Here is a 16,099-nt window from a genome sequence, read left to right as displayed (position 1 = left end):
CTCACTACTGTGACACTATCGTGAGAAGATTTAGAGATGTTGATAGCTACTTGAGCGGCTAGAATGGTGCAACAACAGCAGGCCGCAACCAAGTCCTAGACACTTGAGCTGAGCTGTTAAGTTATAAGTGAGTTTACTCTTACGACTAAGTCCTAGACTCTGGAGCCGAGCGACCAAGTTATAAGTGAGTTTGCTCTCACGATTAAGTCCTAGACTCTCGAGCCGATCAACTAAGTTATAAGTGGCTTGCTCTCACAACTATGTCCTAGATTCCCGAGCAGAGCGGCCAAGTTATAAGTGAGCTTACTCTTACAACTAAGTCTAAGACTCTCGAGCCGAGCGACCGTGTTATAAGTGAGCTTGCTCTTACGACTAAGTCTAAGACTTTCAAGCCGAGCGGCTGAGTTATAAGTAAACTTGCTCTCACGATCAAGTCCTAAACTCTCGAGCTAAGCGACCGAGTTATAAGTTAGCTTGCTCTCACGACTAAGTCCTAGACTCTCGAGCTGATTGATCGAGTTATAAGTGAGCTTGCTCTCATGATTAAGTCCCAGACTCTCGAGCTGATCGACTAAGTTATAAGTGTCTTGCTCTCACAACTATGTCCTAGATTCTTGAGCAGAGCGACCGAGTTATAAGTGAGCTTGCTCTTACAACTAAGTCCCAGACTCTCGAGCCGAGCGATCGAGTTATAAGTGAGTTTGCTCTTACGACTAAGTCCCTGACTCTTGAGTCGAGCAGTTGAATTATAAGTGAACTTTCTCTCACTACCAAGTCCCATACTCTCGAGCCGAGCGACCAAGTTATAAATTAGCTTGCTCTCACGACTAAATCCCAGACTCTCAAGTTGATCGACTGAGTTATAAGTGAGCTTGCTCTCATGACTAAGTCCCAGACTCTCGAGCTGAGCGATTGAGTTATAAATTAGTTTGCTCTCATGACCAAGTCTCAGACTCTCGAGCCGATCGACCGAGTTATAAGTGAGCTTACTCTTATGACTAAGTCTCAGACTCTAGAGTCGATTAACTGAGTTATAAGTGAGCTTACTCTTATGATTAAGTCTCAGACTCTAGAGTCGATCAGCTGAGTTATAAGTGAGTTTGCTAGCCTTTGATTTTCAAGCTATTCAAACACATTATAGAGACACTTGCTCACATATGCAAATGCAACATACTTATAACTTTGAAGGATTAATGGTTATGCAAGGGCTCTCTAAATCTTCAAAGAGTTGAGTCGGCCAAGTAGATGTTCGTTTAAAATAGTGTTCGAATAGACTAGGAGATACAAGTCTAAGGAAAGCGGAAAGTCCGGAAAAATGCTAAGGCATAAAAAGCATTAAAAGATGGAAAGCAAAGGGGAATATTTACATAAACGATTACAAAGCCAAGTAATTTTTAGGTTCTTGCAGAACACCAGAAAATTTTACAAAAGATATTATACAAAGTCAGCAAAAGCATCATTTGGAACAATCTCCAGGATCTTCTGGTGCTTGATGAAATTCCCAGGAACGTTGGTTGTCAGATAGCCACCTTCTCGTAGATGCTTTATGGTTCCCTCCACCTCGTAGCCAAACATTTTAGTGGTCCAATCGGTGAGCATCTAATTGAAGCCTCTCTGTTGGACCCCGTGGTTGTTTTGATGTGATCAACCAAGTTAGGTTAGGTCCCGTTTGATTTTGATCCCTGTGTCTAAGTGTGCAGGAGCTTAGGAGCACAGGAAGTCGAGCAGAAGACACAACTAGCAAGAAGGATGACATGGGAAGGGAGCCGACGAGTTCGGTGCATTCGAGGGACAAAAGAGCTGTGGAAGAGTACACTGGTGGACGAGAAGAATGTACACGACATTCGAGAGATAAGAAGTTGGAGCGGAAGCCTGCTCGAGGAGAAGGCCAGAAATTGGGTTTGGGTAAACCCTATTTCGGTTGGCCACAATCACCCAAGCGAACAGAGCAGCGGAAGATCCAAAGGAAAGCTAGAGCTATTTATACGTTGCAGGTAGAGGGCACCCTCCATGATATAGAGGGCGCCCTCCATGATATAGAGGGCACCCTCGATGATGTATAAAGGGCACCCTCCATGATATAGAGGGTGCCCTCCATGATATAGGAGGCACCCTCCATGTATAGAGGGCACCCTCCATGATGTATTGATGGTGCTCTCCATGTTATTGAGGGCACCCTCGACCCAGTCTATGTAGCCATTTTGGCAGCGGATAAAACTTTAGCCGCTGCCTAGCTAGAGGTGCCCTCCAAGCCCCTTGGAGGCGCCCTCAAGCAGTAGATAAGATTTTTCAGGGGCTATAAAAGGATCCCTGGACTTAGGAAAGAGAGAACAACTACTGTAATCATTTCCTAGAAATTTTCTGAGCTTTTTAAAGAGTATAAGAGGCTTTTCCGCCTATAGAGAAGGAGATATTTATAGTAGAGCTTTGCAACCATCTTGGATTAACAACCACCTATGTTGTAACCAAGTCAAATATGTTTGTCTCTTTTATTTTTAATTAGTTGTTCATTTCAGTTTATTTTAATAGTGATGTTGCTACTAATCTTGGTTGGAAAGAAAGGAAAGACTTTATTTTTTCTAGACGTTGCGTCCTCTCACCGACCCCGCCGCTGCGCCAACAAGTGGTATCAGAGTCCAACCACCCAAGAAAGACTAACCGCCGACTGAAGTATCAAGATCAAGACGATGGCCGGTGATATGGGTTAGGTTTCATGAATCCCCGATAAGGAAGGGAAAAGAGATAATCAAGCGGAGAGGAAGACCAATATCGACCGGGATATACCTCAAAGGAGGCAGACTCGTATCGATCAAGATATACCTTCAGGAAGGAAGGCCAATATCGGCTGAGATATACTTTCGAGTAAGCAAACCAGTATCGATCGGGGCATACCTTCAAGAAGGAAGGCCAATATCGGCCGGGATATACTTCCGAGTAAGCAAACCAGTATCGATCGAGACATACCTTCAGGAAGGAAGGCCAATATCGGCCGGGGTATGCCTCCAAGGAGGCAGACCCGTATCGATCAAAATATACCTATAGGGAGGTTGACTAAGATCGGCCGGGATATACTTCCGAGTGAGTAGACTAGTATCGATCGGGACATACTACAGGAAGGAAGGCCAATATTGGTCGGGATATGCCTCCAAGGAGGCAGACCCGTATCGATCAAGATATACCTCTAGGGAGGTTGGCTAAGATCGGCCGGGATATACTTCCGAGTGAGTAGACTAATATCGATCGGGACATACCTTCAGGAAGGAAGGCCAATATCGGCCGAGATATACTTCCGATTAAGCAAACCAGTACCGATCGAGATATGCCTTCAGGAAGGAAGACCAATATCAGCCGGGTTGAATAATACCTTGAAAAGATACTTAATAAAAATTACATACTTGATAAAATATAGCCCAGTGCTGGCCGGGTTAATAAGCATAGAGGAGCACGGACGGGCATTGCCCAAGGAACCTCATGAGAGGTAATAATAATTGACCAAACTTAGTTAAGCTCAGCTGCACTGATACAAGGAACATTGTTGCTATATTAAGCTATCTATGATATAGTAAAAACGGGAGGGGCGAGTAGGAACGATAGAAACACTTTAAAAGGACTTATGAAACAGGATAGAAGTAAATATTTCAAATAAAGTAGTTAATGAAGATATTTGCAATATGTGATTGTATAACAGGTGTTATATATTTGGCGGGAAATATGTTTTTAGACTATTTTACAGGTACTAGACGACAAAGAAGGTACATCTGGGGTATAAAAAAGATTCCTTAAAAGTCATTTACCACAAGCATGCAGCTTACGTCATCTCATAACAAACTCTAACAAACCGGGGTCCACTTCATGACTATGGAGGTTATATGAAGTGGTATAAAAAGGGGAATCCTCTCCGTTGGCCAGGTGAGTTCAGATCACTGTGCACATTCAGAACCCTAGTTTTTTAACTACTGTTCATCTTCTTTTTCTTCTTCCTTCTTCCACACCGAAAGATATCACTGACTTGAGAGTCGGAGGGCCTAGCCAGGGATGCCCACCCTGGTCTTAGGTCACTAACGATAATGTTGGTTGGTCTCTTGTGTGCAGGAAGCCTTGGAAGCTCCAGATTTGGGTTTTCTCCGATTGAATCTCTTCATCGCCATTGGTACTTTGCATCGGAAGGACACTCCGGGGTTTCATCTTCTTGGATCCGCTTTGGGTTTCTCGGATCGACGTTCTATAGGTATCATTCTTCACCATCAGTAGTTTTTTTCCTTCCAGCTCTCCATTTTTGTCAAGCTTCTCAGACAGGATCAACTGGTACAACCATTCATCCACCGAAGTTTGAGGGAGATTTTGCACAATGGAAACGTCGAATGGAGGTATTCTTCAAAACAGATTTTGAAATTCTTTTATTAATGAAATATAGTTTTACAGTTCCAAAAGACAAAGAAGAATATCAATGGAGAAGGAGCAAGCCGACTTCGTGGCGAACGGTAAAGTAGAATTCCATCTGCTCAACGTTCTTTCACCCCAGGAGGCCAATCAAATCGGCAACTATGACTCAGTAAAGGAACTTTGGGAGAAGTTCCTGGAACTGCACGAAGGAACTTCCAAAACAAAGCTTGCGAGATGGGACGCTCGGAATCAACTGACAAACCTCCAGATGGAAGAAGGAGAGTCAGTAGCACAACTACACGGAAGAATCAAGGAGCTGATCACCGGACTAACAAACCTCGGAGAAATGGTAACGAATCAGGACACACAAAGGTATGCGTTAAATGCATTCCTAAGAACACCCGAATGGACAACTATAGTAGACTCCTACTATATATCCAAAGATCTCGAGGTAAGTATTTTAGAAAGTCTTTTCTCTATTTTTGAATTACACGAATCTCGATACGTAGGACAAAAAAAAGGACCGAGTCAGAACATTGCCCTGAAGGCAAGAACCAATGATTCAAACTCTGAAGAATCAATTGATGAAAATGAAGCAGCGCTAATGGTAAGGAAGTTTAATAAATTTATTAAGTCTAACAAATTTAAATCGCAGATAAAGAGGGATTACCGAAACAAAAGAAAGGTTCGATGCTACAACTACAATGAAGAAGGACACATCAAGGATGACTGTTCAAAATTGAAGAAAAGGGACAAGGAAAAAGAAAAGTACAAAAGACCAACATCCTCCAAACACAAGACCCTGAAGGCAACATGAGACGATTAATCATCCTCTGAGTCCAAGGTTGAAGCCTTCTCAGGACTAGCCCTAATGGCCAACCATCAAGTGGAAGATGGAACTAGCTCAGAGATGAGCATTGATGAAGGGGGAGGATCATCGGAAGAAAGCAACGATGAAGAGGGAGCATTAGAAATTGAGGTAAGTGAGGTACATACTCTCTCTCCCAAACATCCCTTTAAATTTATTAAAAGTCTTACTAAAGATCTAGTTAAAGTAGAAAAGGAAGATGCTGAATTGAAATTGAATTTAGCAAAAACATGTCCTCTACAATTGTATGATAATCTAAAGTTAGAAAATAGAAAATTGAAAATAGAAATCAACAAATTGAAAAATGACCATGCATGCTTGAATAACTTTCAAAAATCAAAACTTAGAATTTATGGTAAATTAAATTGGTATATTCGACATCACCAAGGTCAACTTAGAAAAATTCTCAAAGAATATGTACCTCCCAAATTCTTAGTTAACCTAATAGAAATGAACCTATATTGGATTCCAAAGTCTTACTTAGATTAAACAATTTTCTAAGGCTTTCAGAAAAGATTAAATGTTTAGATTCTCTTTGTTTAGAAGTGGTTGATGATCCAATAACCAAGAAAACCTAGTGCCTCGCCATAGTCTAGAAATCGATTATTGAATTAGATATTTAATTGACAAATTGATAAGCTTGTGAAATTAATTAAGATAATTACTTTTAATGTTTGTCAATTTTTAAAAAACTCCATAAATTAGAAATTATTTTAAATTTCTTTTACTTGTTTTATCAAGTTTTTTCTTTTCCCTAAAACTTAAAATTACATATTTATTTTGATGTGATCAAAGGGAGAGAAATAGGTACAAGTTTAGAGGGAGTAGGAGGAGTTAGAATTTTTATCAAAATTCTAAATTTTTATCAAAATTCTGAATTTTTATCAAAATTCTGAATTTTTATCAAAATTCTGAATTTTTATGAATTTTTGCTAAACTCTATTTTATAAGTCTGAATTTTATTTGTCATTTCTTTTTTGTTATTACCCTAACTTGAGCTTCGGTTGATGCACATCAAAAAGGGAAAGATTGTTAGACCCCGTGGTTGTTTTGATGTGATCAACTAAGTTAGGTTAGGTCCTATTTAGTTTTGATCCCTGTGTCTAAGTGTGCAAGCGCTTAGGAGCACAGGAAGTCGAGCGGAAGACGCAACTAGCGAGAAGGATGGCACAGGAAGAGAGCCGACGCGTTCGGTGCATCCGAGGGACGAGAGAGCTATGGAAGAGTACACTCGTGGACTAGAAGAACGTACACGACGTTCGAGGGACGAGAAGCCGGAGCGGAAGCCTGCTCGAGGAGAAGGTAGGAAATCAGGTTCGGGTGAGCCTTATTTTGGTTGGCCGCAATCACCCAAGCGAACGGAGCAGCGGAAGATCCAAAGGAAAGCTGGAGCTATTTATACGCTGCAGGTAGAGGGCACCCTCCATGATATAGAGAGCACCTTCCATAATATAGAGGGCACCCTCGATGATGTATAGAGGGCACCCTCCATGATATATAGGGCACCCTCCATGATACAGAGGGCACCCTTCATGATGTATAGGAGGCACCCTCCATGTATAGAGGGCACCCTCCATGATGTATTGAGGGCACCCTCCATGTTATTGAGGATGCCCTCGACCCAGTCTATGTAGCCGTTTTGGCAGCGGATAAAGCTTTATCTGCTGCCTAGTTAGAGGCGCCCTCCAAGCCCCTTGGAGGTGCCCTCAAGCAGTAGATAAGATTTTTCAGGGGTTATAAAAGGACCCCTGGACCTAGGAAAGAGAGAACTTGAGAACAACTATTGTAATCATTTCCTAGAGATTTTCTGAGCTTTTCAAAGAGTGTAAGAGACTTCTCCACCTACAGAGAAGGAGATATTTCTAGTAGAGCTTTGCAACCATCTTGGATTAACAACCACCTATGTTGTAACCAATTCAAATATGTTTGTCTCTTTTATTTTTAATTAGTTGTTCATTTCAGTTTATTTTAATTGTGATATTGCTACTAATCTTGGTTGGAAAGAAATGAAAGGTTTTATTTTTTTACAGACGCTGTGTGTTGGGGCAATTTCCTTTGGTCAAGTTTGACCAGTTTGACTAAGCTTGAGTTAAGTCAAGCTTGAGTCGGGATTTGAGTTTTGATGTTTGACAATAAAGGAGATTGATAATATAAGGAGATTGCTGAAGCAATCATCCGGTTATAGAGATGGTCAAAGGGTTGACCAAGTTGATGAGAATACAAGTCAAGTAGGTCAAGGTTGACAGGAGACTTGACTCGGAAAGTCCTAACTGGAGGTTAGGTGTATGGAAGTCCTAACTGGAGGTTAGACGTATGGAAGTCCTAACTGGAAGTTAGGTAGTGGTAAAGTCCTAGTGAGGAGCTAGGCAGGAGAAAGTCCTGATGAGGAGCTAGACAATTGGAAAGTCCTGGTGAGGAGCTAGACAATTGGAAAGTCCAAGTGTGATCTTGGTAAAGGAGAAAGTCCTGGTGAGGAGCCAGACAATTGGAAAGTCCAAGTGTGATCTTGGCAAAGGTTGTAAGTCCAAGCATGTGTTCTTGGCAAGGTAAGTCCTAGTGTGACTTGGCAAGGAGAAATCGACAACTAGGATGAGGCCGAAGGAAGCTCTTGAAGGCAAGGCGTGAAGGATGAGGAGATATCCGAGGGACGCAAGGATGATGGAGGAGGCTAGAAGGCTAGTTCGAGATTGGTCGGGTGTGGCCAAATGCTAGGCATGGAGACCCAACATGTCACGGTTGACCAGGAGTTGGGTTGGAGATTTTGGACTTGAGTTTGAGTCAAGTTCAGGCTGGTCAATCGATCGGGCGATCGATTGAACCAGGGTCCAATCGATCAGTGGATCGATTGGAGTGTGCTGCGAAGGAAGGAATGACCCAATTGATTGGTCGATCGATTGGGACCATAATTTGCGAGTATAGAAGCCTTCCCAATCGATTGGGTGATCGATTGGGAGCTGTCGATCGATCAACCGATTGATTGGGCAGGGGAGTTCTCGTGCGTTTGCGAGAATATAGAAAGCTTCTGAATCGATCCACTGAGCAATTCAGATGTTCCCAATCAATCGGTTGATCGATTGAGATTTAACCGTTGGGTAGGATGCAGGTGATGGACAACTGCGATGGAGTGGTGCTGACATGGCAATCGATTGGGGATGGATTGGATCGATTGGGAACACTGTTTAAAGCATTGGCGGAGCATCTTCTCCGCAGAGCTTTTGCGATTTATTTTCTAAGGCTCTTGGGAGTGTTCTCTCAAGCTTCAAGAGGCAACAACAAGCACAAGTAAGCAAGAAGAGAGTGTCTTTACGTGTATTTGTATTTCTTCTTCTTGTATTATTGTGTGTATTGTTGTGTGAGTTTGTACAAGGCTTCTCCGCCTCCGGCTGCGACTGAGAAGGAGTTATTCATAGTGGAGATAGCGTGTCGTGTGTGGATCCTTGGATTAGTCACCTCATCTTGAGGTGGATACTAAATAAATCCTAGTTGTTAGCGTTGTGAGTGTTTGTGTCTTTGTATTCCGCTACACATTATCAAGACAAAGCAAACTAACGCAAGCGCGACGAGCCGCTATTCACCCCCCTCTAGTGGGCACAAAGGTCCCTACACTGTGGCCTCTCACTGGCCCCGCCGCTGTGCCAACACTCTTGAGCGTAGATATTCTACTCTGAACGCCTCTAGCAGGGCTCCCCCTTCCTTGTATTTGGCCAACTCTAATTTAGAGGTCTCCAACTCAGCTTTCAGGTCTTTCAGCTTGGCGTCTTTAGCATTGATAGCTTGTTGTTTTTTCTCAAGTTGAAGTGTTTTGATAACCTACTCGGTCGCTTGACAGGTGTGCTCGGTGAGGAGAGTGGCCTCTACTTCTTCTAATTTCTTGGCTAGGGCCCGTGTCTCTTTGTTTTTGATATCCAAATCCTCTATGGACTTGAGCTTCCTAGTGTTGGCTGAGAGGAGCCGCAACTCATATGTTTGCATTTGTTTCTGAAGTCACTCGAGTTGGTCTCCAACTCGGCTTTCAGCACTTTCAACTCGGCGTCTTTGCCATTGATAGCCTGTTGTTTTTTTCTCAAGTTGAAGTGTTTGGATTGTTGGTTGCTACTCGGAAAACCTAGAGGTTCCACTGTACAAAAATTTTGTACAAAGGTCTGAACCTTTTCCTAGCTACCATGTGTTCTTTTAAATTAAATTTTGGATCGCCTGCGGAACTTAACACGTTTGATCCAAAACTTAATCTATTTGTTCTTTTAGGTTTTGACTTGGATCTCCTGCGGAACTTAACACGTTCGACCCAAGTCACCTTAAGTTATTAATTCCATTAAATATTAATTTCCATAATCGGTTCCCAGTACTGACGTGGCGAGGCACACGGCCTTCTTGGATATGGGAGCAACCACCACCGACTAGACAAAACCTTTTATAGAAAGCTAATATTTAATTTCCTAAAATAACTTTAGGTTAACCGAAAAGAACAATCAAATCACAAGGAAAAGAAAAACAAAAGAACACAACATCGAAAAACATATTCGAAATTCTAGAATCGTAAACCTCTTGTATTTGGTATTATTTCCATAAATAACTAGTATAATGCGGAAAGAAAAATTATTAGTTATACCTTATAGAAAAACCTCTTGATCTTCTACCGTATTCCTCTTCTAACCTCGGACGTTGTGTGGGCAACGATCTTCCGAGATGAGAAACCACCAACCACCTTCTTCTCCTCCTAGCTAGGTTCGGCCACAAAAAGAAAAGCTTCACCAAGGAAGAAAATCAAAACACTAACCAAGCTCCAAGAGATGCTCGCTTCCTCTCCTTCTTCTTCTTCTTCTTCTCCAAGTAGTATCCGGCCTCCACAAGAGCTCCAACCAATAGAGAGTTTCGGCCACCACAAAGAAGAAGAGGAGAAGAGATGATGGCCGGCCACAACACCAAGGAAAAGAGGGAGAGAAAATAATAGAGGTTGTGTCTTGTGAAGGCACCCTCACTCCTTCTTTTATATTCCTTAGCCTAGGCAAATTAGGAAATTTAATTACAATAAAATTCCTTAATTCCCTTGACATGATTTAATTGAGAAAAATAAAATAATATTTCCCCAATTAATCTCTAATGGCCGGCCACATCAAGAGGAAATAAATTAGACAAGTTTTAATCAACAAATTAAAACTTCCTAATTTGTTTCTGGAAATTTTAAAAATAAAATTTCTCTTTAAAAATCTCTTCATGGTTGATAAAAGGAAATTTCTATAATTTTAATTTTATCAACATGTGGATAATTTTAAAGAGAAAATAAAATATCTCACCAATCTACAAATAAGGAAAGAGATTTAATCTCTTTCTTTAATCTTTTGTAGATCTTTTACAAGAGAGATATTTTAATTTTAATTCTCTTTAATAAATTATTTCTTCCACATAATAAAAATTAAAATTAAAATCCCTTTTTAATTTAATTTGGCCGGCCCCCACTAGCTTGGGTTCAAGCTAGGGTCGGCCACCCAATTTTATACCTAGGCCGGCCCTAGCTTGGTTCCCAAGCTAGCTTGGCCGACCCCTTATTGGTGGGTATAGAAGGTGGGTATAGGTGGGTATAGTACTCTATAAATAAGAGGCTATGATAGGGACCGAGAGGAGGAATTGGTTTTAGTCTCCCGATAAAATAAGCATCCTGTGTTCGCCCCGAACACACAACTTAATTTTATCAATAATAATTCATTCCACTAGAGAACTATTATTGAACTACCGCACCAATCCCAAATTACATTTTGGGTTCCTTCTTATCATGAGTGTGTTAGTCTCCCTGTGTTTAAGATATCGAACGTCCACTAATTAAGTGAGTTACTGACAACTCATTTAATTAATATCTTAGTCCAAGAGTAGTACCACTCAACTTCATCGTCATGTCGGACTAAGTCCACCTGCAGGGTTTAACATGACAATCCTTTTGAGCTCCTCTTGGGGACATTCTCAACCTAGTATCTCTAGGACACAGTTTCCTTCTATAATCAACAACACACACTATAAGTGATATCATTTCCCAACTTATCGGGCTTATTGATTCATCGAACTAAATCTCACCCATTGACAAATTAAAGAAATAAATATCAAATATATGTGCTTGTTATTATATTAGGATTAAGAGCACACACTTCCATAATAACTGAGGTCTTTGTTTCTTTATAAAGTCAGTATAAAAGAAACGACATCTAATGGTCCTACTCAATACACTCTAAGTGTACTAGTGTAATTATATAGTTAAGATAAACTAATACCTAATTACACTACGACCTTCAAATGGTTTGTTCCTTTTCATCTTGGTCGTGAGCTACTGTTTATAATTTATAAGGTACTGATAACATGATCCTCTGTGTGTGACACCACACACCATGTTATCTACAATATAAATTAATTGAACAACTACATTTATCACAAATGTAGACATTTGACCAATGTGATTCTTATTTCTAGATAAATGTTTATACCAAAAGCTAGGCTTTTAGTATACACTCTAACATGGATAACCTACTCGGTCGCTCGACAGGTTTGCTCGGAGAGGAGAGTGGCCTCTACTTCTTCTAATTTCTTGGCTAGGGCCCGTGTCTCTTTGTTTTTTGATATCCAAATCCTCTATGGACCTGAGCTTCCTAGTGTTGGTCGAGAGGAGCCGCGACTCATATGTTTGCATTTGTTTCTGAAGTTGCTCGAGTTGGATAGCCTAGTTGTAATTTTTATATTTTTTTCAACAGTAAGGGCCCACTTGACCCCCAACAGTAGCTTCGACTAACTGTCCAACTCTTTCTTCAATTAAGCCACCTCTATTAACAACAGCTTGGCCAAGCCTTGTGTTGTACTCGCTCCCTCGACCGAGCCTTGCAGGGTTTTGAACTCGTGACTCAACCCAGCCAACTTTTGAGATAATGCTAGGCCATCTACTTAAAATTACCAAAATAAAAAGAGTGTTAATTGAAGTATGCGACAAAAGATGAGATTACTAGTGCAAAATAATTTTATCCTCGTGATATTTTGGCTGAAATGGTTAACTAGATCATTAAGTGAGCTCACTGTTGATCAGGCTCAGGAGTTAGCCCAAGTTTGGGTCAAAGGGCATTGCATCTCTATTCTATGCTCCAGGGTGCTCGGCTTGGTCGGGTCGGTGTATCACCATTCAGTCGAAGGTAGCCATGACCCGTCTGTGTTTACCTTATTTGCATGGCTCGAAGCTAGATTTGGATCTGGTCTTCGACTTGGAGGGTGTAGCTGAACATATCATCAAAAGAGGTTGTGATGGCTCAGTCAGAGGAAGTAGCAGAAAAGAGATAGGTTGTACTGGAACAACTTCGATTGATAGTTTGGAGAGTGAGGGTGTTCGCTCAGATGAAGCCAGAGTATGACGACCCGCTACAGCTTTCAGGATGACAGAGGTGGAACTTTCACCCCATTCAAAATGAGCTCGAGCGATCAAGAATTCTACGAAGGCTTGCTATCAGGGCATGGTTGATCAGACATGTGCAACACATCTTTTGTGGCGTTGATGGTGAATGGAGGTGGATTCTGAAGGGACACTGGAAGCAGGGAAGGCCGTGGAGGTGGTAGCTCCTCAGTATTGGCGGCTACATCACTTTCGGTAACTCGGCTTGTCTCCTTGGTGTTGACCATGTTACATGTCACGTGGTACATCAAATTAATAAAAATTAGGAACTCGACAGAACTAAATAAAAGCGTTGTAATATGGAGTCCCAAGTCGTATTTTTCTCCAAGGATAACTAGTGAGTGTGTGCTAATTCTAGAATTGATTCAAAATTGATTCCTTACATCCACAAGATCAATTAAAATTTTCACCTTCATTCACACTTCAACCGAAATTCATCTACAATCAAAAATAAGATTACAAGTAATCATGTAACTCAAGAACTTATTACACTTCTAGAAACCGAACTAGCATCCTATTCCCAATAACAATCCACCTCACCAATCAATCTCAAACAACAAATCTTCAACTCTCACTCTCATTCAACAAAGTTTAATAAAGGATAATAATGAAAGGCTCAAGACAAACATTTACATTCAAACTCCATTCACATTCACCACAATTCCAATGCTTAGCATAGAAGTTTCATTGACTCATTAATTGAAACTAACTCTAAATTACATGAACTAAAATAGAGAATTCAAACTAGGAAATAGATTGCAACTATGTTAGTAGCTAAACACTGTTTTGGATGCAGAAATTCAACAAGATCAGAAAGCAAGTGAGAAAATTTAGATTCGGGAATTTCAGAAAACATGAAACAAAGAAGAAATGACAAAGTAATGAAATTAGATCACAAGATCTGAGCATGTATGTGGACAATTTAAAATAATTGCAAGAAAGGCAAAGAAAACAAAAACCCTAGCATTCCACAAACTCCAAATCTAAGACCAAATCCCTTCTCGTTGCTGATCTACGAAGGAGCCTCAGAGAACGCCCATATAACTCTCAACAACAACATCTGAAATCTTCAGCCAGTGAATAAGGATCTTAAAGCTGCAGAGAACGCCCTTCTAGCTTAGGATCCTATTGCATGAAGAACAGAGGAAGAAAGTGGCAGTCGAAACTTCAATCGGGTGATCTGTCCGATTTTCAACAGCTTGGAGCTAATGTGGAAGCGGAACAATTGCGAAAGCTTCAGGAAAACTCCAACTAACCTTCGTAAATGTCTGGAAGCCTCAGATCTAGAGAACACCCTTGAATCTGAGGATGAATGGAATTGCGGAGGAAGAAAGTGACGCAGATCTATAGAACGACCTTGGATCGCAATGCTGCTCTTCACTTGCTGATTACCGTTGATTCCTGAATTCGCCGTTGAAGTTGGAATTGAGATCGAGATCTGGAGATGGTGAATGGGAGCTTCGGCGTCACAGAGAAGAAGAAGAAGGTATTGTAGCAAAATCGTGAACACGGCAAACCCAAAGTTCACTGTAGCTTCTTACGGGATTTAAACCTCTCCTTATCTGATCGGACAGTCCAGATTGTTTATGGGCTTGATCAACGGCGGGATGAACTCAGATCTGGATCAAAACCCTTGGATCTTCATCTACGGCTGCGATGTGCTTCCTCGTAGCTTGGATAGACCAGATCCTTGACGGATGGCTCAGATCTCTCTGATCTTCAATGGATGATCCAAAAACTCCAAGGCTTGATCGACTTGATTAGCCCTTTATTTGAGCCCAAATGTGGGCTGATCTGATTGGGTCCATGACCCTTTTGATGCCTACAAAATAACAATTAAATATTAACATCAAATACCAAGATAATAGGCTAATTTATAATTAAGTCCAAGATCACATGCAATTATGAAATATGATGTAAATGTGAGATTAAGCTATGAATATATCATTAAAGACATGCATTATGAACCAAACTAATGTAGCAAAATCATGGTTATCAAATCCTCCACACTTAGTCTTGGATGTCCCATTTAAGTCAAGAAAACTAAAAATCATCTCCACACAAATTCCCTTTGCAATACCTAGAAGATAGTAAAAAAAATTTAACTAAGACCATCTAAAGATCACAAACAATCATGAATACAATCCAAACAATAATCAGTAGGTATGGTAATTTCACTCCAATTGAAAAATTAAGCAAGTTGCGATCTCACAAGGAATTTACCTATTCTAGCCCTCACACTCAAACATGTATATATGTGGAGCTCACTCAATGCAACCCACACCATTTCACTACCATAAGCTTATTTATTTTCTAATTCTCCATCACTATAAACATAGCATACATGAATCAAAAAGGATTTATCAATAAGAATTGAGATGAAATCAAAAGGAACAATTAAAGTGGATGAAATAGGCAAAAGAAAAGAATTCAATAAAGTATATGAGAAGATGAGAGTATTGGAGGAATATATTTGATGAGTTGATCATTTTTTTGATGTGTAAAAGATGAATACCATTTGTCATTATCAATACAAGAGATCAAGATAAACTCCCCTTCAATTTGATGGCTATCTGAAAATTTTGATACTATATCTCCACATTTAATACTCTTTTGATGTGCCATTTTTCCAAATTTTTTTCACTATTTTTGCTCTTCAATTTCAGCATTTTGAAACTAATCTCACATCATGTATCCAACACCCTCCCCCACACTTAAAATTTGGCCGTCTCGGACAATGAAACTCAACATGTATCCAATGTATTAACACTCTTGAAGCCATTGTTTTTGTTTCCTTTCTGCAGAATTTTCTTTTGCTTCCCTTCTCTGTTTCTTATTTCTCACAAAACACATGCTGCACTTATTAAATTCTGTTTTTGTTCCTGTTTCTGAGTAGCAATTCTCAAACTTAATCCAGAAAGTTGTGTGTGCCAAGATTAATTGGTTAAGATGCAAAGGATTCCAGATTTAAACTTAAGGACTTCCTGCAATACAAAACTCAGATTTCAGTGTCCTCTTCCAGAATTTTCAAAGTTTACTGCATTTCAACATTCTGAAAATACTTCAGCAGATACTCAATGAATTTCCACAGTTTCAGAAATTTCAGAACTTGAAAATCATGAACAGATGATCATAAATTTCCATAACCAGGATCTATTCATGAATTGAAACAACTTGATATTCCTTCAGAATTTCAGTTCTGTAGAAATATCATTCTTTCTTTCTTTGTTTCTGTTTCTATAAATGTCAAATACAATAAAGATGTGCATCTCTAATGCAATGGAGAAATTCAGCATCAATCAATCAAGAAGGAATTTAAAATGCAATGACACCAGTTGACAATAAACTTGTAGGAGCTTCTCTTGAAGTTATTTTCTTTTCTGCAACTTATAGTTTTTCAGAATATACCTACTGCAGTAAGATGATTAAAT

This window comes from Zingiber officinale, chromosome 2A, assembly GCF_018446385.1.
Source record: "Zingiber officinale cultivar Zhangliang chromosome 2A, Zo_v1.1, whole genome shotgun sequence".
NCBI lineage: Eukaryota > Viridiplantae > Streptophyta > Magnoliopsida > Zingiberales > Zingiberaceae > Zingiber > Zingiber officinale.
Note: the sequence above shows the minus strand (reverse complement) of the source record.